Here is a 21,865-nt window from a genome sequence, read left to right as displayed (position 1 = left end):
ATTCAGACCCTGCCGCTTTCTTTCTTTTACCCCCCCCATCCCCGATGCCCTATGGGAGTGGCAGTAATGAGTGGATTAGGGTCAACTATAGGGGCAGAAATAGGAGATATCATGGCGTTTCAGGCCCTATGCCACCTAGGGCCACGTTTTGTGATTATAACCGTTTTAGCTGCCTTGATGCAGTTGACTGACTACCCCAGGTAATACAGCCATCTCCTGGGGAGGGGACTACTCCCCTGAGTGTAGAAGCTTTAATAGGAAGTATTGATCAGTCAGAATTGGCCCGTGCGGAGTATCTGCCAACGGCTGGTGCTTGGCTATGGCCAAACAACCAGCCCCAATCTCCCTCCGTGTGCGCCAGTCAACTTAATAGCTTGGCGGCCACTAAGGATTTGACACTCCTCAGTAGTCCCGTGGGGGATATCCTTGGATCTGATGCTGTGGATTATGGTGCAGGGTTTAAAATCTTGAGTTGGAATATTGCAGGCTGGCGTAAAAAGGAGGAGGCCTTAGGGTGGAGGGAGATTGTTAACGGCCAGGATATACTCTGCCTCCAAGAGACCTGGTCCATAGAAGGGATTTTCTTTGATGGTTTTGTCTCTTTTTACTGCCCGGCGCAGGCATCAACCATGGGTAGGGCCAAAGGCGGTCTTGTGATCCTTTTGTCTGTAAGCTTCCCGGTTCAAGTTAAATCTCACACCATTGTAGGATCCCATTCACAGGTCCTTTGGCTGCAGCAAAGTGGGGGCCGTGATGTCCTGCTGATTAACCACTATAACAACATGTTTGATTCCTCGAGCTCATCTGTAGTTAATGAACTTGCAACTGAAGTTGATAATCTATGTAGGGCTAACCCGGTTCCATTTGTTATTATCTGGGGGGGTGATTTTAATATTCCCACATGTACTTTCTCTAACGCCTGCGGATTTGATGGGGACCAAGGGGCCGACCGGGCACATTTCGTACATACACCTTACGGAGTATCACTAAATGCCTTACTGTTAAGATTGGACCTACTTGTCCGTGTGCCCGCTAATGATAGGGAGGGCAACCCGATTCCAACTTTTGTAGGGAGGAACTCAGTCTCTGTTATTGACCACTTGTTGGTTTCGGAGAACATCAGCTCTCTCTGTTCTGTCCCGCAAATTGTAGACCTATCCCTTAGTGATCATAACGGAATTTCTTTTACCACCTTGATTTGGGGGAGGAAGGTCCAAGTTGCCCGTAGGACAGTTGCTGAATTAACCCCTCATAGGCCTAATGGATGTAGAATAAAATGGCGCAGTGAGAATTCTGAGAAATTGATGTCAAAAATTGTGGCTGTAAGTCTCCCTGAGCTGCAGCGCTGTTTAGATGATAATACAAGTGCGGCAAACATTATTGTTGACTTCGAGGAAATCAATGCCATAACTAAAAAAATACTTACTGCACCCAACAGGCCCAGGGCTAACGTGGGATGGTTTGACAGGGCCTGTACGAAGTCTTTGCAGGAACTAAAGAAAGCCCTATGCAATCACCCCAGGGACAAGTGTGTTGTTAAATCCCTCAGAGCAAACTATAAGGACCAATTGTCCCGTAGGAAGCACGAATTACGGGAGGAAGCCTGGGATAATTTCTCCAAAGCAGCCGAATTGTGGGACAGCAAACTCTTCTGGAGCACTGTGAATAGTTCTTTTCTGCATCAGAAGGAGGCTTACCCAGTATTGTCAGCCCAGGTTAGTGAAGAAAACTGGGTTGTGTTTTACAATAGCATTTTTAATCCAGGGGGGGAATTTAGTACGTGTCTTAGAGCAGCAGCCCTTGGTCCAAACCTTCCTCTAAATATTACAACTGATGAGGTAGTTACTGCCATCCAAAACAGCAAGGGAGGAAAGGCCCCAGGGCCTGATGGGGTGCCGATAGACCTCTACATGGCTGACATTTTTTTGTGGGGCCCCCTTCTGACCAAAGTTTTTAACGCAGCAGTTATGGTAAGCACCCCTCTTACATGGGGTGAGTCAATCATTATACCAATCTACAAGAAGGGCGTTAGGAGCGAGGCAAAGAACTACCGCCCTATCTCCCTTCTGGACTCCTCCCTAAAAATAATGAGTAGGGTGCTCTTACAGCGTCTGGAGGAATGGGCAGAGGTCAATGGTATCCTGGCTGACTCCCAATTTGGGTTCCGTAGGGGCCTTGGTACCGTTGAGCAGTGTGTTAATTTGGATCTTATTATAGGTAAATACACCCGAGCCAAACAGGGCTCCTTATTCCTCTGCTTTGCTGATTTGTCCAGCGCTTTTGATTTGGTGAACCATGCCCTTCTGTGGACCACGTTATTAAACATGGGTGCCCCACCCGCAATTATTTATTTTCTGGCCAGATTATATAGTAAACTATCGGCCAGGATTCGTTATGGCCAAGCGGGTGAATGCACTGATGATATCGAGATCAAATCTGGTATCAGACAAGGCTGCGTCCTTGCCCCACTGCTCTTTTCTCTTTTTATTAATGACATGGATTCAGAATTGAGATTGGTCTCCGCTGATGCACCTCAAGCCGAGGGCCAAGCCATTCCTGTATTGCTCTACGCAGACGATACTGTTTTATTATCTAGAACTCCAGTGGGTCTGCAGAGATTAATGGATAGTTTTTTCAGTTTTATCCAGGGGAGGAAATTAAAAATCAACAACTCCAAGACGTTTATTATGACTTGTGGCAAGAAAATAAAAAATCTGAGATCTTTCCAGTTTGTGGACCAAAAGATACAAGTGGTGGATACATTTTGCTATTTAGGCATCACTTTTAGTAGTAATGGCATGTGGGCACAGGAGATTTGTAACGTTAAGGCCAAGATGGGCAAAGCCATTTCTGGTGTTTTTAAATTCGCCTCAAAATTAGGAAGCCGGCGTCCTTGTGATATGTTGCACATTTACCGCCTTAGATGCGTTTCTGTGGCCCTCTATGGATCAGGGGTTTGGGGTCATTGTCGCCATGGAGACCTCCAGGTGGAGGAAAATAGCTTTTTAAAGAGGCTTCTTTGTCTCCCAACGTCAGCCTCTACTGGACTGTCCCACCTTGAGGTCAGGCTGGAATATCTGACTGACCTTACGAGGTTAGGCCCACTAATGACCTGGAGATCGATTTGGGCTAAGGAGGAAACTGGCTTCACTAGGAAAATTATCCAAGATTGTCTCCGTTTGGATAAATATAACCAGATTCCATGGCTTAATTACGTGATCTTATCCTATAGAGAGATATTCGATATGAATGTTTTGGTGGACCCTGCCAGGGCTGTAGATTCCTCAAAAAAGGAGCTAAAACTTATTTACTTGGGGATTAAATCCAAAGTGCGTAGAGATAGAACTTGCACGTTGGCTACTCACCAATTTAATTATTCCCTTAACCAGGCAAGTTTAGGTTTCGCCAAGTACCTAAAAGTGGTCACCAAACAATCTCATCAGTTTGTCCTCTCCAGACTACGTCTAGGTATTGCCCACATTCTAGTGGCCTTTCCGTTGATTAATAATTATACGGTAATGCCCTGTCCTTGTAATGGGACATCGAAGCAGAGCACTGAGCACTTTCTGCTTCTTTGCCCCCTGTATTTATATCTCCGAATTGCCTATCTTAAACCCCTTTTTAAAAAATATTCAGTATCTAATGTCAGATCTGCGATGAGCCTTCTTTTTGCACTTGACGAACCGGATGTATGCTTTTTTACAGCGACCTTTATTTTGCAATCTGTGTCCGTCAGGAAAAGTATGATTTACTGAAATTATATGTGAAATGATACTTGCAGATGTTGTCCATTTGGCTCACCCCCCCCCCCCCCCTTTTTTTTTGCCCCATTTTCTTATTGTTAACTGAATGTATTGTTATTTTATCATTTTATGTATTGTATTGTATTATTGATGCCATGTGCTTTTAGGACTGTTTTTAATCAATCGAATAAAGTTTCAAGAAGAAGAACTCTCCAAACCCCATTCTGTCAGGAAATGCTGAAATTCCAAAACCCACAATTTCAAATCGTACAAAACACGGGAGACAAGCCTGTAGCAGAAAAAAACTGGAAACCTAATCTGTTAGCCCTCAAGGCACTATGTTGCTGCGCCTATGAACCAAGGAACATTCTCAACCTATTGCCAACGTAAAATGCATGCATAGAAAAGTCCCTAAAAACCTGAGTGGAAAACAATTAATTCCTGGATGCTTTCTGCACGTCAATAAAAATGTTGCCACACAAAAAATAAAAAAACAAGCATTGGCAATGCCAAAAAAGTCTGGCTTATAACAATGTACACCAACACACACAGAAGGAGGGAGAGGTAAAACTCCTTTTCTATCCTCCAGAATATGAACAAATGTACCGCACACAAAAGAAAAAGGAGGAAATTTGAGTTATCTCCGGGATCAGAAGCAATATTTGGGAAAGATGCAGAGTTTCTTTAAAATGCCCTCACCCACTAACAGTGGCATGCTTCATCATAGGGCTGCTACAACATCCCGGCATAGGCCAACACCTGGGATGGAGCAAAGGGGAGGGGGAAGACAATACAAACAAAGATCTTGTGATCCATGCAGCACAAAAGCAGAAAAAATGTGGAATATAAAACTATCTCATGGATGCCTCAAATTCGCTTTATTCTATGACTCTCCGGATAGGATTAAAAAGGGTACAACCTGAGGATGCCCCAGAGGGTAATAAGTGCCCCTTCATCCCTCCATAATGCTGACTTTGTCTACATGTTTTGCCCGTTATCCATCGCCCACAAGGGGTCATTCGGCCTTCCTCAGGACTAGCGATCCCATTTATAAAAGTCCCCTACAAGAATTAAATAATGATTTTGTAGGATATATTTATCCCGATATAATTACCACACGTCACTTTCTATGATCACACACTCAGGATTCTAAATCCCACCATATGTATCACTGAAACTGGAGTGCAAGGTGGAGCGTCTCCCTGTAGTCGCACTGTCTTCAAGGGAAGGACACCCCTGGTTTGTGCCTCTCGCTGCCCCGTGTAGATAACCATCCCTTTGCAACATCCCATGCGTTGGTCCACGCAGGGCTGCTGTAGCAGCCTTATGATGAAGCATGCCACTATTAGTGGGTATAGGCATTTTAAAGAAACTTTGCGTCTTTCTCAAATATTGCTTCTAATCCTTGAGATCACTCATATTTCCTCATTTTCTTTGTATGTGGTGCATTATAACAAAGTACCTCTTCAGTCACTGTTGAGGTTCGCTGCTCAATAACACATTATAGATGCATTATGTCACCCAACCTTCCACTCGAACATCCTTTCATCCAGCCACAATAAGACATATACAAAGTCAACCATCATAAGCAAAATTAATTAAACAAAGAAAAGTAGAAAAAAGAAAAATACTGCTGCCTAAACATGGAGGGCATATGCATGCAACTAAAAATAAAATACCAAAACGTAGTAGCAGCAAGCTATCTTGAAATAGTACTGTGAAAAGGGTTTCATTGTTTTTAAGTTCCAACATGGCCACCAAATATAAAAGTAATGTGTTGGTGATGCTGGAATGGAAAAAACAAAAAGCATGGTTAGATTTGTGCGCGTTATCAAATGAAGTGTCATTACTTGAAGGACAATACAGCCAATAACTACTGGACTGACCCATTTCCACATGTACAATCTTCTACACTGTTTATTAGAGGGGATAACCAACAGCAAAAGTCTTGGTCTACTAAAGTAATCTATGAGCTTCCATGTAACAATATACCTGCCTACAAGCTTTAACGAGATGTAATCACAAGCCACACTTAAATGACTATTGGCATTAACATATTCTTTCCACAATAAATATGTAATGCCTACTGGCTTTGTCGCAACTCTTAATATTAACCAGATCAAACCAATGTCACCTGACATAACTTTTCCTATTGAACCAATCAAGCCTAATGCCTTCGACACACGCTTATCACCACACCAAGCTCAAGTCAACTGCATTGAGCATAAGCTTTTCCACAAGCAGACATCAGGCACAGAGTCATAAAATTACAAACATTTTCAAACTACATTTGGCATTGCACTACACTACCCCTGCACTCAGGGCCTCACAAGGATTAACAGTGCAAATATTCTACCCCTGTGTTTTCCCTCCAAGAGGGTGCAATCAACATATAACCCTTGCCTACTGTTTTAATCTGTGAGATTCCTTGTAAAAAAATACACATGTAAAGGGCCTTAGCACATGTACAAAACGTGTAAATAATAATTCCCTCTTAAGGACTTACTGGCTTTACTATATGCTATTGACAGTAAGTAAGGCAGGCCTACTGCATTTGTTGTAACTTTCAGTAATAATAGAACAGACCTATGTCATGTGACCCAACTTTTCCCAATGAACCATTCAAGCACTTTGCATGGTCATGTTGTTAAAACCATTTCAAGCTATTGTTTTGAGCATAAGCTATCCCAAAAGGTAAAACAAGGCCTGTTTTCAATGAAAACACACATCTTTTTAACCATCAAAAAGCTTGTAGAAAGGAAGACAAACATAGGGGCACAGCCCTAGTCCTTCTCTCAGTATTGCTCTTTAACGCTTTTTTTTATGGTGATCACATAAGGTCTTGAGACAGCTGCACTATCAAGTAAGACTTAAACATGATGCTGCTCTAAAGGAGGATGTAACTGCGCAGTTTTTATCCCACACTTATAGAATACACTCGTTGCCGATATCTACAACAGAACGAATAATCAACCTGTTTCAAAAAAAATCTAAAACCCATCTGCCTAGCACAGAAGTAAAGCAGCCAAAGATCCTCCACCATTATAGCCTAGAGTACAAAAATGTATTAAAGAATTATTTTACATTAGCGCGTCATACCACACGTCTGCCGTTCTTGTCAAATATAAGGAATTACTATTAACCAATTTAAAATGTCCGCGGTTTCCCGACCTGGATGACGGCTGCGTGGCTTTGCCAGGATTCAAACTTGTGACCAGCAGATCAAAAGAGGTCAGCAGAGCGTTTTTACCTTACTAAGCAATTTTGCATAAAATAGCTGCAATTCCCAATCCCCAACACCCAGCTGGTACTTTAAAATACACTGGAAAACAAAGGTCAGTGGCTCTTGCACCATACGGCTTCACACTTTTGCAATCCAGAAGGGTGAGTGGACATTAGGAGTGTTTTCAAAAGAGTGCTGAAGCCAGTCTAACACTTGCATGAACAGGTGTGATGAAGGACCTGCTAGTTGATTTTACTGCATCTGTATTCAGCCTATGGCTGAGCCTTTAAGAGCAGCCATAGGTTCCAGGGGAAGACTGACGAGAACATCAACTACAATTCGTTCAAGTGGTGCCCACTTAAAAAAATAAAATTAAAAAAAAGGTAAACCTTTGAACATTTTTAAAAACAAATATGGACTTATGTACTGCACCTCTCTTTCAGCCATCATTCATGCAAAGAAGAGAAGGAGCAGGTAACAGCTTGTTCTATCGGACAGGAGTTCAGGACTACTGTGTTAGAAACTGGGAGCTCCAATGAAGACAACAGAACGGCTGAGGGCCACTAGAAGGCTAATGATCTTTGCCCTGTTTAATTCAGAACATCCTATTCCCAGAGAGTGAAATGTTCCAATAGGATTATATAAATATCAATAAGAGGGGGGGGACGGGGAGCACAAGAGGTCCAGAACCTTTGCTCCAAAGATCAATTATGACTGAAATAAAGGGTAACTGTTCCTGTGGTGCTGTATCCAAGGTTGGGTATGTGATAAGGGGGGGTCTTCCTTATTAGGAAGTTATGCCCTCGCACACCCGTGAAGGTGTCATGTTTCATCATCGGGCTTAGCTCCTCGTGAGTCGACGCTGAAATACCCCATGGGCTCCAAAAGAGGGCTCTTTAACCAAGATCTTTTAAGTAAAACCAAGCCGTGATGGTGATTGAGGGTGTGTGGGAAATAAGTGAAGTGAATTAAAACTACTACTACTATATTTAATCAGGGGTCTTCTGGGTAGGGATAAAACGTGTGTGTAGATTGTGAACTTCTCGTCATGGAGAAAGGCAATCTACCAATGTGTATGGGTCAACATGTTTCACCCCTCAGTGTTCCAGGTGGGATCCATGGTGTTTCATCAGAACAGAAGAAAGAAGAAAGTGCATAGTAAAGTAGTGTGGTATAGAGTGCATTGGCATAGCGTGTTGTAAAGTAGAGATGAGTAGTGTGAAATGGCATAGAGTGCAGTGCTGGAGGGTAGAGTGGTGTAAAGTAGTGTGAGATAGAGTGCACTGACACACAGTAGAATGGTGTAGAGTAGAGAGATGTAATGTGAAATAGCATAGAGTGGAGTGGTGTAGAGTAGAATGTAATGACGCAAGGTGGAGTGGTGCGACTAGGCTCCAGTGGTGTGCCGAGTGGAGTGATGTAAAGTAAGGAATGTGGTGGAACACTGCCATTTCAGACAAAACATCACTTGGAATGAGCATTACATTTGCATAAACATACAGTTTTACTGATAAACGTATACTGAACACAAACAATAATGTGTGGAAATGTAATTATCAAGTGTATTGTTTTGATCGTATTAAAATATTTGTTTACCTCACACTTCAGAATTACCAATAAATGTGCTTCTTTTGTGCTTTTCTAATCCGGATATATTCTGAAATATCTGCACAGTTCATTTACAGACATTTAAATGTTGTTGTGTACTAGAAAAAAAACATCACACAGCCTTCCTCAAGCACACCCTCAGTAGCCAGCATGATTTTCACACAAATCCTTTCACATTAAAGTCAGATAAAGAAAAGTAAACACTAAGCTCCCTGGAAGAAGAGCCTTATATTTGACCTCAGTCTTTGAATGCACAGCAAATGAGAGAAGATGAGAACAAGATTTAAAGGCCTGTTTACAGAAATCGAGCACTGGTGAAAAAATACTGTACATAGTGTTTCGGCAACAGAAGGGACGAACTCAAACTGGGCAGCTTAAAACAAATAGAGTCAGCAAATAGAAAGCAAGCAAATGAGTGTTACAAACCACAAAGCCAAGGGTGAGCAATGAGTAGGAATGCATTCCCAGGAAAGCTTTCTGAATGTCCCCAATAAGTTGTTCGCAAACCTAATCTTCGACCTAACCAATAGAACTGTCTTCCGTATGTACTGAAAACAGCACCATCACCTCCCGCTTTCAGAAAACCGCTAAAAACATGGCTTTTTAAATCAACCATACTAGAATAATCAAAAACTAAAAAATCCTAACCGCACTTTCTATGTTTCGCATAGCGCCAAGACGTCTCTGGGAATTCGCAGTGCTTTATGAGACATTTCATTCAAATAGTGGTAACCAATAGGCAGGCTCTAAGGCCATCCAATCTTGGTACGGTCCACAAGAGGCTTCTGCCTACAGACCGCTAAAAGCTGTGCACGTTCAAGGTTTTAATTCACTTCTTCACTTATTTCCCACACACCCTCACTATCACGGATTGGTTTTACTTAAAAGATCTAGGTTAAACAGCCCACTTTTGGAGCCCATGGGGTGTTTCAGTCAAATTAGCATCCCAATCCTTGTTTGACTACAGACAAATCACTCCAGGTTGAAAAATAAACCCGTTTGCCCCATCGATCCACCAATTCTGTTTGTAGCGCACCCTAACAGCGGTGAATCCAGCTCTTCCGGGAACAGAGCTTTTCCCTTGCAAATCAGGAAGGGAGTTCCCCATATAACACATGCAAGTAAAAACAAAGCGCGCGGCTTCCAGGGGCTCACAACAGAGGATTTCCTTGTGTTTTGTTCTTGAGCTGACCAGGAGGGAAAACCAGCACAAAAGCTCACTGCGACGAGAAACTAGAATGTCAGCGTGCCCTTGGGGAAGGGATGGGCGCCATTTCTTAGAGGTGACGAAAAGACAATCAAAACTCAAAGGTAACTTCTGTGACCTAGAATAGCAGTCCAGCAAAGCAACGGAAGGGAAACGAGGATTCGGTCGCATAAATGTTTCTTACTGGCAGGAAATTTCAAACATCCACAGAGACTCGTTTAATTTATTTAGAATCCCTTATCACAAGCCCAGTACTCACCTCGTCACCATCAAAGAGTCTGCATGAAAGCATCCTAGGGGAAAAACAAAAAAGAGAAGCAATTATTAAAGATGCGAAAACTCATCGTATGCAAGGTAATTACGTTCACAAGTATTGCCGAGTTAGACATTCAGATATTATACACACTGACATTAATATATTCCCAAAAGACAGACCCGTGAAAAAAACAAGAAAAGAACACCAGCCTTCCACACTTCGGCTGCTTGATTAAAGATGCTGAAAAAGCCTTTAATAAGGATATTGTACTGTATTTATATACCGTTGACTACCCTTGACGAGGCGTCAAAACGCTTTTTCGGCGAGTGGCACGCTTCTCCAGAACCCATAAAGGATTAGAGGTGAATTAGTATAGTGAAATATTAAAGTAATTTGAGTGGTGGATATGTTAGTCAGTTATTTGGATTAAGAAGGAGGGATAGAAGAGGGAAAAAGGTCTGTATTTATATAGCGCTTGCTACCCCTGATGCGGTGTTAAAGCGCTATAAATAAAGTAGACACCAAACATAGAAAAGAACGAGGCCAAAGAAAGATAGCAACTCTGTCTGATCCACTTGAGGGGGATTTATTGGTGTGGGTTTTCCAAAATACAAGTGCCAGAAAATCAGAGCCTAATGTTGACATTCTTCCCTTCAGAGAATAAATTACCCCATCAAGGACACATAGATCCCACCACACACAACTCTACAAAGCTTGGAAGCAGAGCTCCAGATCAAAGGCACTGGGTTTCAATTTCACCTTCAACCCTCCGTGCTGAATAACATGGCCCGTGGCTCTCACAGCTGACCACGCGGCAGGGAAAGCATGGCAGCGCAGCTAGGAGAAAAGTGCAATGTCCACCCAGTATGAATGCACACTGTACACACAATACTGGTAATGTGTATTACATGCACACGCCTCAAAACACTCTGACAAAATGCTATTTCCATGGAGTGGTCACTGTCACAGTCGTGGGGCTTTATGGCGCTGTAAACAAGATTTACAGACAACACAAACAGAAGGGCTTTTATGACTTTTAAAAAATAAAAAATAAACAACATGTAACCAGCAGCCCACACTTCGATTTCCGCTGAGATGCACTTGTAAATTCTCATGCAGTAAACACTGCACAACGGGGATTTGTCTTTCTTCTTTTCTGATCTAGTTTTCAACAATCTGATAGGTTTGTTCACAATCAGAGAGCACAGCCTGCGTCACAGATCTCCGTCCATTGCAGGCGGGCTGGGTTCTAGAGTGGAATTCTGCTGACACTGCAGTCTGCAAGCCCACGATGAAAAACGTCACCGTGGGATGAGTGAACGCGTTTAGCCAATCGCATTAAGAATCTACCTGGTAATAACTAATTCACGTGAAAAATATCTTCTAAAACGTTTATGATCACGTAGCACAACATGGTAAAAGCAGTTAGTGGTGTGCAATTGAAAGATGCAACAAGTAAGTTTGCAGCTGATCAGTAAACCTGCAAGTAAGGCAATATACACAGCCGTATGAGGTTTGTCATCTACGGGGCTGCCGCACGCAGACACTACTGCTTGTAAGGCTGGTGAGAGTAAAGAATTCTGGAAAAGTAGATTGGGGGTATCCTTTCACGTAAGTCAAATGACTGACACACTAACAACACCCCCTCGGAAAAAGACCTACTTTGTAAAAAAACAAAGCGGTTCTCAACTGTGCTATGAGGAGTTCCAGGCTCTGCAGACAGACATAGACAGACACAAATTCTCACCGGAAGACCGACAGCAGCAAGCTCAATAACAAGTACAACTAAACACCTGTACTAGGCTGAACGAGCCCCATAACATGCCAAATGGTCCACAAACTCAAATATGGAGTATGCGTGGTTTTCACACTCCAGACCCCACCTCCACTCCAAAATGAATTGGGCCAAATGTAAGTAGTCACACGGCAAAACTGACGAGATCAATCTCAAATAGTTACACAAATGCACAAACAAGCATAGAAACACACATTAATGAACGGACAGGTGAAAGGCACACAAGAACCGGTGGGGTCTGTTCATTGTTCTTGATAAAGGTTTGATTTACCTGTCGATGCATTTATACTGTTGGTGTACTACCATTATTCTCTTGCTATTGCTCATATCATGTGCATCTTCAATAAAAATGATTTAAATAAAAAAAAAAGCATAGCAAGGCACACACCCCAGTACCGCCCCGCTTCACTACCAAGCCCAGTAGAAGCCATTTATGCGGGTCCTGAAAGGCAGAGGGAATATGCTACAGCGATGGATCATAGGACCAGAGGGTCGCTCCAGCTCCCGCCCATCCCTGCAGCTGTTCATTCTACAAATACCACAGTTTGCAAGCCGTGACGAGGGAAATGCGGTTTAAGACTTAATTTTACACTCTTCTACTTTGGGCTAGACAAGAGCTTTGTAGACTCAATCCTGAAAAGTGTGAAGCGTTTACCGAAATCAGAGCTCCGGGTCATCTCGTCACAGCCTATTCTGTGTAAGCACGTGTCGGGAGAGCCATTTTAATTCGCCATTTTACCACTCTCCAAGTACTCCTGGAACTCTGTGCAAGGTAAAGCCACATAAAAAATTCTCAATCCTACATTCTCACCCGCCCCTCAATGGGCTCTCTTCCTGAGACGGAGCTCAATGTCTCTCCCATGATTCCAACCCCACCAGCCTGAAGGTCAGGCCAGCAACTATTCCTGCCTTCCAGCCACGAGGAGTGTGCAACCCAAGCTGTGCTTGCATTACTGCCCTTTGCAAGAGCTGGCTCGCGGTCTCACATCACTCGAACTAACTTTAATGAGAGCTCTAGCCAGCTCTTGACCCACTACTGACAACAGTCAGAGTAACAACCTCACCGTGTAAGCACAATCCAACCCTGTACCCAGAGTTTTGCCCCACTGTATAATAATGCCTCACTGCGTGTTTATCCCAAGAAATACTCATTTTAGAAAGTCTAAACCATGGCATGAATCTCATTTAGCTGTTTATGACTCCCCACGTAGGTATTACAGTGTATTTGCATTTATATAACGATTACCACCCCTGACGAGACGATTAAGCACTTTATGTGGGTAACACACTATTCCGTATCCCAAAGGCAGTAATTAATGCAGTGGTTATTAGTTATTGTTGTATATTTGTTGGTTAATGAGGTAGTTTTGTGCTCTGTGGAAACTGTTTAAATAATTTCGCCCAGACCCTCTTGGGGGTTGATATTAGTAGGAGTTAGGTGTGATTATTAGAGTGAGTTTGTGCAACTGGAAAAAATGGATAAGTAAAAAAGAATTTTAAAGTTTGATATTGTGAGATTGTGAAGAGAGGTTACACTGAAGGAGAATCTTTGATTTAGGAGAGTGGGGTGAGTAGAGTGGTTAGAAAAGGTAAAGTATTGGAAGAAATGGTTACTTTGAAGGATTTTATAATTTGTAAGGAAGGGTATGGTTAGTTTACTACAGAATAACAGAAGAAAGTAAGGCAAACAGCGATACAGGAAGGTACAATGAGAGGCACTAAGGCAGGCAGGGAATACTGCTAATATACATTCAAAATGTACAAATGTATTTATTATTGATCATTTTTAAGGGGCACAATTCACCTAGTCCTCTGGGGGGCAGGAATGGTGTGGGGCAACTTTGCCAACAAGTGTGCTGGTTGATGGAGATCTTCGATAATGGGTCATAAGATAACTGGTTCAGGAATTGCCTCTAGCAATAAGATTTATCAGCACCGATATCTTGCACATATAATTTCATAAATGACAGCCCCGTATGAAGGTAGTATTCTGGAACACTATGTATTAAGAAATATTTTAGCAGCTTCGTCATTAGTGACAGAACATTCACACATCTCCGATGCCTTGGAAGCCTTCAGATCCGGGCCTTCTTTTTACAGCAAGAAAGAGATGTTTCAAGACAATCACGAGAGCCAGCAAGACCCAACACTGGAAATCAATTATCACAGGTAAGTAACTTTTGCCTCCATTACTGGATCAAACACAAATTCAAAAAACTTCTTAAACAGAGTACAAAACAAATACATCCTTTAGAGCTTAGCAAATGATCAATTAGGCCATTATGCAAGAGGCTTTTTAAAACACCTTTTCCTATACGAGTCTACCGGAGGGGAGTACCAAACCAATAAACGCACATAGAACATCAGATCTTTGCACATATTATCTAGACGGTAAACAGTCATAATATCGAGAAAAAAATATCGACTGGACAGAATATCACGTTTTTAATATAGAATGGACAGAATATCGAATTGCCAAAATATAGTGGTGAAGAATATCGAAAATCAGGTAAGAAATATAGATTTACATAATATAGAAGTAAGTACTATCGACAGTCATAATATAGTTGTTAAAAATATAGATTTTTTTTATAGTGTTTTAATTGTTAGTATACGTGTTAAAAGTATGTATTAATTTTGGAATGTATGTTTGAATATTTTTAAAGTAATGAATTCTATGTTATTTAATTTTTGTGTAATTTAATTGCGTAGCGGGTTGTGGGTTTATAGGGGATTAGGGTGGGAAGTAATTTAATTATAGTACATTTAATAATAATTTTTAGGAATTATTAATTATTTTTAATTTAATTTTGCGTTTTACTTCTGTAGCGGGTTGTGGGTTTATAGGGGAATAGGGTGCGAAGTAATTTAATTGTTATTAAGTAATTAATTGGTATTGAAAATTAATTGGTTGTTGATTAATTATTAATTGGTAAATAATTTGAATTAATTGGTAATTAATTTGTATTAATTGTTTAATTGATAATTATGTTAATTGTATTAATTTATTATTTGTAGCGGGTTGTGGGTTTATAGGGGAATATGGTGGGAAGTAATTTAATTGTAAATAATTGAAATAATTTTTGTATATTGAGAATTAATTTATTATTAATTAATTATTAATTGGTATTATTTGTATTTATTAATTTTTGGTATTGAAAATTAATTGGTTGTTAATTATTAATAGGTAATAAAAAAAATAGTTTATTGGTATTTATAATTAATTATTAAATATTGTGTGATTGATAATTTTAATACTTTTTTTGTTGGTATTAATAATTATTTTATTTTTAATAAAATATTACATTATTATTTTCCCTACTATTGCACTCACTGGAGTGGGAATAGTAATTTTTACCCCTACGCTATCCAACGCTTTCCCTACTATTGCACTCTCTGGAGTGGGAACAATAATTTTTAGCCCTACGCTATCCAACGCTTTCCCTACTGTTGCACTCTTTGGAGTGGGGATAGTAATTTTCACCCCTACGCTATCTAACGCTTTCCCTACTGTTGCACTCACTGGAGTGGGAATAGTAAATTTTACCCTCCCTCTATTCAACGTTTTCCCTACTGTTGCACTCACTGGAGTGGGAATAGTAAATTTTACCCCTACGCTATCCAACGCTTTCCCTACTGTTGCAGTCTCTGGAGTGGGGATAGTAATTTTTACCCATACGCTATCCAACGCTTTCCCTACTGTTGCACTCTCTGGAGTGGGAATAGTAATTTTTACCCTCCCGCTATCCAACGCTTTCCCTACTGTTGCACTCTCTGGAGTGGGAATAGTAATTTTTACCCTCCCGCTATCCAACGCTTTCCCTACTATTGCACTTACTGGAGTGGTAATAGTAAATTTTACCCGCCCGCTATCCTACGAAAAAAATATGGAATATTTTTAATTAATATTACGTTAATATATATGTATGAATTATTATTTTTTTACTTACATTAATTATTTATTCATTTTAAAGTTATTTAAGTATTTTTAAGTATGTTTTAGTTAATTATATGTATTATTTCATTAATTTTACATTACTTTTAAGACATTTAAAAAATTCGATATTTTGACCAACTATATTTTTTACAACGATATTTTGGATTCTATATTTTTGTACTTACCTGTTTGTAGATAGGGATTCGATATTTTGGCATTCTATATTTTTTCCTCTATATTTTGGCAGGTCGATATTCTCCTTCTCGATATTTTGTCAGTGATCCTATCTAGACGCTATTGCCCAGAATACTGCAATTGTACAATCTCCTTTAGAGCAGAGATCTTTGGTTTGGTCTTTTGATAGTAAAGCCTGATCCAAGATGCAATCCATATAATCTGCCAATATATTACTTACCTATACTTCACTTCTGTCAATGTAATACCTAAAAAAATATCTTGAAACTAATGGTATTACATGCGAGGTCTGTGGGATCTCACAACTTCGGAAAAAAGACTCAAAAAAGAACATTATAATTTAAAACAAAACTAACAAAGTTTGAAAGTAAACCAGACTCGTTTTAAGAACAATGCTAGTCTTATGAGGAATAGTTAAATGTACATCAAAGGAAAGAGTCCCAATTTTCTTTATAACTGACATTTTTACCACAATAAAAGCTGCATTCAAATAAGATTTAAAGCACAACAAGCATAATTAAAAGGAGCCATTACATCATCAATTTTGCTAACCATGTGTTCTATAAAGTAGCAAGAGACATTCTGGCAGGAAAATACTTTGTCTTAAAACCTTCCATAAATATCTGAATTAAAGCAACTTTAAACAGAAACATATGCGCCATAGTTTCTAGTAAACAACAGACGTTGGGGAAGATTAACATCGCCACGAGCTCACTGGTAATACATTTCAGGTCTTGCAAATACATTTCTCTGCCCTTTATCCAGAATAGCTGAAAAATAAAATGGTAAGGGTGCTGTTCAGAGGGTCCTTTGTGCATCCCATTAGCAAACTGAAACCCTCGTCTGACACAAATCCTTGTAGTTCAGTCATGAGAACGGGAGCCTGAAAGAAGGTGCCATCTCCAGCTCTGGAAACCCACCCCAGGCCCCCCCTGTTTAGGCAATGGGAGTGCCAATGGTTTCTAACTCTCAAATAGACCGGAGATCTCAGTTTGTTTCTCACAGATTTCTACCTCCTTCCCTGCTCTCATTTACTCTCATACACGTTCCTTTCCTACCCTGTTCCCTTCTTCACAACCAGATGCCCAAGCTTACCTATCCACCACTCAAGCCTGTGAGATACAAGCATACTTCGAATATTCATAAAATTCGCTAAAAGGCTCTTTCCTCATTCGTTCTCTATTGTTCCCGACTTTTCCAATTTCTTGCCTGTTCTTTACATCTCTCCTGCCCTTCTCAGTAAGTAGGCCTGTCCTTAAGGTGGCATAAAGCGCTATATACGCAACAAACATAACATACAGTGTAATGAGGAATGCAGTAAACACCCTTGTTCATCCTCCCCACAAATATTGTAATCCTGCATTTAGTGCCCTTGTTATATCTACACTCCTGTAGGATCTAGGCCTGTGGTAAAATCCCTTGTCCTCTCTATATAGCTCAGTACTGCAGTAAATGGCCTTGTTCCCTATAATGCTCCTGAGAAATCTACAGCTGCATCGAAGGCACTGTTCGCTCTCTAAATCCGAGCGTTTACTTAGGCTGGCTCTTTAGCCATGGGAACGCTTCTGTAGACTAGCCTTTCGTGCTGTATACCACTCCTACGGGCCATTCACAAACATACTCCGGAAAGAACTGTACATGTTGCTCATCTCCCTCCAGCGCTACCCTAGCAAATGTAAGCAGGCCCTCTATTCTCACTCTGCCCTGTTAAGCATTTAACATGAAACGATCCTATGAAGGATAAAAAAATAATAATAATTCCAAAGCTGATTTCTTGTCCTACTCCACAAATGCCTCTTGAAAACCAGTCTCCAATGCCGCTCTGCTCTACCGGCACTGGGTAGCCCTGTTGCTATTTCTTCAGGGGTCCACAGATCAAGACAAAAGAGACAGGCCCAGGACAATGAGAGCCAACAGGGGTATGCAAGGAGATGCCAGAGCGCCAGGTAAGAGGGAGCTGAGGTGACAAAGGTGGTGGGCAGGGGATCCAGACATGGGGAGAGTGGGGTGTAGGGTATGCTCCTTATACGGCACATGTTTTTGAAAGCAAGGCTATCACAGCTGTACCGCCAGTCCTCTAAATTCTAGGTCTTCAAATACCTCTCAAGGCGATAGCCACAGAAAGCCTAAAGTGAAAATAGCAGGATGCTCGGCTTTGCAAACTCCAGTCCTCTCACAGGCAAGCCCAAGTCAACTTTGAGGTGAGATCATAGGGCCTCTCAAGAAAGTCGCACAGGTGAGCTCTCAAATAAGGCATGGATCAGACCAATCTAGGTCTGGCGAGAGTCAGGGTCTGGTCTTCAGCACCTCATGGATGGCTGCTTTTCGAATCTGGATTCCTCAGTGCTTTCAGAAGACCATGCACGCACGGATATATTCAGCACCCCCACCGAGATCACCACCCCCAAATTTCTTCTGACCTTTGAGTCAGCAGGTCAGAGGGATTAGGAAGGTCAGCATCACAACCAAGAGTGGTAGGAAGGGCTAATTTGATTAAGTCCACCATGATTCTGAATGCTAAGTTTGGCTCAATACCTCTCTCACACCTCACCATACGGATTTCTTCTTTCTTCCCACGTTTTCTCCGCTCCGTCTCCTGCTTCCTCATTCCTGACCAGATGCGTAAGTTCAGTGACTGACCATGCACTAGTGCGACATTTACTGCGCTGCTGTCAGCACTTAGAACTGGCCTTAGGGTGTCAAAGTGCTATATTCAGCCAATATGACAGAAAAGTATTCAATAAACTGTCTTAATTAGAAACAGATTTTATTTTCCCAAAAGTATTTTAGAATGGACCAATTGTTTCAATCCATTAGATACCCTTGAAAATGAGAATTATGAACCAGTTGTAATATTTAAGAGCTATTTTACATAGCCGTTGGCTTGGGAGGATGGCTCGGTGAGCTGAGCGTGTTTGCAGACGACAAATGAAGCAATCCGAAGATCACAAGTTTGAACTGTAGCAATGCAGACCCAGCCTTCTATACACCCGAGGCAGGTAAATGGAAGTTTAGATTGTGCATTAGCACCATCTACTAGTTACAGTGCATAGAAATGGAAGAAATATGGTATTTAGAGCTTGATAAAAAACAAACAAGATTATTCTTCCTCAGGGTGCTGGGTGCTATTTCGTTCTCTACCCGTATTTAAAGCTTTAGTATGATGTTCAGATCCAATCCAGTGTGGTTTATATAGCAGATCCTTAGGTTTAGCTCACCCTCTTTGTATTTTATTTATTAATGCATCTGTTTATTTGAATTGCAGTTGTGTTGTTCACCCAGCCACACAGTGCAGGCTCTCACCGTGGTGTAAACTGTATTCTACAAATAGGTCACCATAAACCTAGGACTTATAGCCCCGGAACCATAACTGGCCCATCCGGGTGTCTGAAATATAGATCCTGCCCAATCCATTCAGTATGTGCATAGCACTAAAGATCCAGTAAATGCATCCATGCGCCTGAAAATCCTAGCAGCTTCTTTTGATTTAAAAATAAAATAGTTTCTAACCTTTCTAAAAGGACAGGTGATGATCGGTGTTACCAACAGTTTCTGGTAGGGCATGACCCAGTTTTGATACATGGAAGCAAGTGATCTTCCTCCAACATATACTTTTTAAAAAGTTGCCACCTTCAAAATTACTTTCCCTTGGGCCCAAGGTTTCTCACAGCATACAGGTTAATTTGTGGGCGGCTCCACCATGCACTGTGTTAAGCACCGTACACAATGCCATAAGCCTGGATTTGGCTTTCACTGGGAGTCATTGCAGTCCATGCAACTTCATGTTGGTGAGATGTGATCCTGTCAGGAGTATGATTTCAACTATTGATGCCCGGTCCTGTTTGTCCTATGATATTAGCAGAAGGACAGATGAGGAGAGTGTTCAAGAGTCTCCCGGGCAAAGGAGGATAACAAAGGGAGATTGCTTAAGCTGAAGAGATTGTACAAGGACCCCTAGAGCCTGTGGTCTGTAGCGGGATCCTACCTAGAATTTTGGAGAAAGGAACTCCCCTACTTCACAGCCCTGGCTGTGAGGATTAGCTGTCTAAAGGACATACCTGAAGACTTCTTTTCCAGGAATTACCTGCTATGTGACTTGATATATGAATTACGAGTTACCACAGTTATTATGTTTTGTATCTTAGGGAGTAATGAGCTGTCAAAGCTGGGTATTTGATCTTTATTACAAGTAGCGATTGACTGGTATATTGAAGACTTCTCATTGAGGAATTCTTTTGGCCACCATGAGGGACTCATGTTAAACGGCAACTGTCTATTTGTTAGGCATTGAATTTTCTGTAGACCCCACAGATAACTTCCTGCTTTGCCCAATCCAAGGCTTGAAGTATTCGGCTGTGGAAAGTGTGGTACCCTCCATAAAGTGTTGAAATAGAAAGGGGTATCTGTCATGCGTGTACACCCTACAACACCATCTGCATATTAGTGTACAAGAAATAACCTTGTGAGATAATGGGTAAGTGGATGCGTTTTTGGGACAAAGTTTTCTCAGAAAGGTTCTAAAATGCGCTCCAACATGCAGCACATTCAGCATCAATGCTGAAAATTTGTCAAAGTGAACTGTGTCTTCTTTGGAAATAAAAAAAATCCAAGCAGCTCGCAGGCTCATTTAATTCCTCTACCAGTAATATTATAAGCAGTTTCAGTCAGAAGTCAAAGAAAGGGAAGTAATCACGGGGGTGTGCTTGCTAGGCATATCCTGTCTGGTTAGACGTGCTCCGAGACAACTCCTGCCAAGGAGTCATGAATCCTGCCCAATTCCTGCATCATCTCGGCTATATCCCCTCCATATGCCCTGCACGAGCTGTTGGTGGAGTGATGATATTATCCTCCCCCAAAAAAGGGGAAAAAATGTGCGTGTGGCTGAATTTGGGCGCATTGAAAATGCTCTGAACGGAGGCAGTCTAAACTATCCCTGGGAGTCGGCGGGCCTGTCTGCAGACCGAAGTCGTGAGATATGTAGCTTGCATAACGAGTCCCCTACTGTCGCTGCAGCGGAGACCTTAGGCCGGCAGTGAGGTGCTGGCGACCTGGCCTGGGGGGGCGCACAGCTAGTGCAATTGGCCGTGAAGCCCGTTCAGGGAGCGGAGCTGAAGGTGAGGCCTCCTGTTATGACAGCCTCTGTACTTGATCCCTGATGAGGGGCGCAAACAGAGAGGGCGGCGCGTCCAGCGCCTCTGAACCACCGGCCCCACATGACCAGAGCCCCTCTTCCTCTCAAGGCATATCAGGTGTGGAGGGGGCTTACTGATTGCTGTTTTTGACTGCCCACCACCCGAGAATGGGGCCGGCTGGCGAGTGCCTGATGCTGTGTTGCATTGGTGTTGGCTGCCTGGACTCCGGAGGGCCGTGTATCCTGCGCACCGACATGCCTCCCTTGGGGGTCTGCCGGCCTGGACCTGCATTGAGGGGCAGCCTGGGGGCCCCTAAGCGGCGACTGGGCCTACTTTGCCACCTGTCCTCTGGTACCGGCCCGGGGTGGGAGCTTAAGGCTTGGGTTGGCATGGTGACCCCCCCCTGACATGGCGACGCCTGTGTAGGGCCCCCCTGGAGACTGCTGCGTTAGGCAGGGCTGTGGGGACTGTTGCATGGGGCCCCCCGGCTACACACCGGTGATGCCCCTGGAAATGGGACCTTGTTGAATGAGCAGATATGCCCCTACAGTATTGGGGTCTATTCCGTAATAATGTAAGTGCCAGGGAAGCAAACCGAACTATGGAAAATAAAAGCCCAAAATGAGGATTTGGAGGCCCATTCCTACAAAAGCAACCTACGCGTCATGCGATTCCCAGAATCAACCAACACACAGCTTATTGAGGATTATATGGAAAATATGTTAATTAATATCTTCAGTCATGAACTACTCTAGGCTGTGTGTCATAG

At 42.1% G+C, this 21,865-nt stretch overlaps 1 protein-coding gene across 6 annotated transcripts in view; it reads right to left on the bottom strand.

Annotated features, from left to right (window-relative positions):
* The window catches only part of DAAM1 (dishevelled associated activator of morphogenesis 1), a 579,575-nt gene that overhangs the window by 417,901 nt on the left and 139,809 nt on the right, over positions 1-21,865 (bottom strand). For all 6 annotated transcript variants that reach the window (XM_085626090.1, XM_085626094.1, XM_085626087.1 and 3 more), the window contains one exon: positions 10,041-10,074. The gene's annotated coding sequence lies outside the window, so the exon portion shown is untranslated. The remainder of the gene's footprint in view (positions 1-10,040; positions 10,075-21,865) is intronic.

Source organism: Triturus cristatus, chromosome 9 (assembly GCF_964204655.1).
Source record: "Triturus cristatus chromosome 9, aTriCri1.1, whole genome shotgun sequence".
Taxonomy (NCBI): Eukaryota; Metazoa; Chordata; class Amphibia; order Caudata; family Salamandridae; genus Triturus; species Triturus cristatus.
This window is presented reverse-complemented; position numbering and strand designations above follow the sequence as displayed.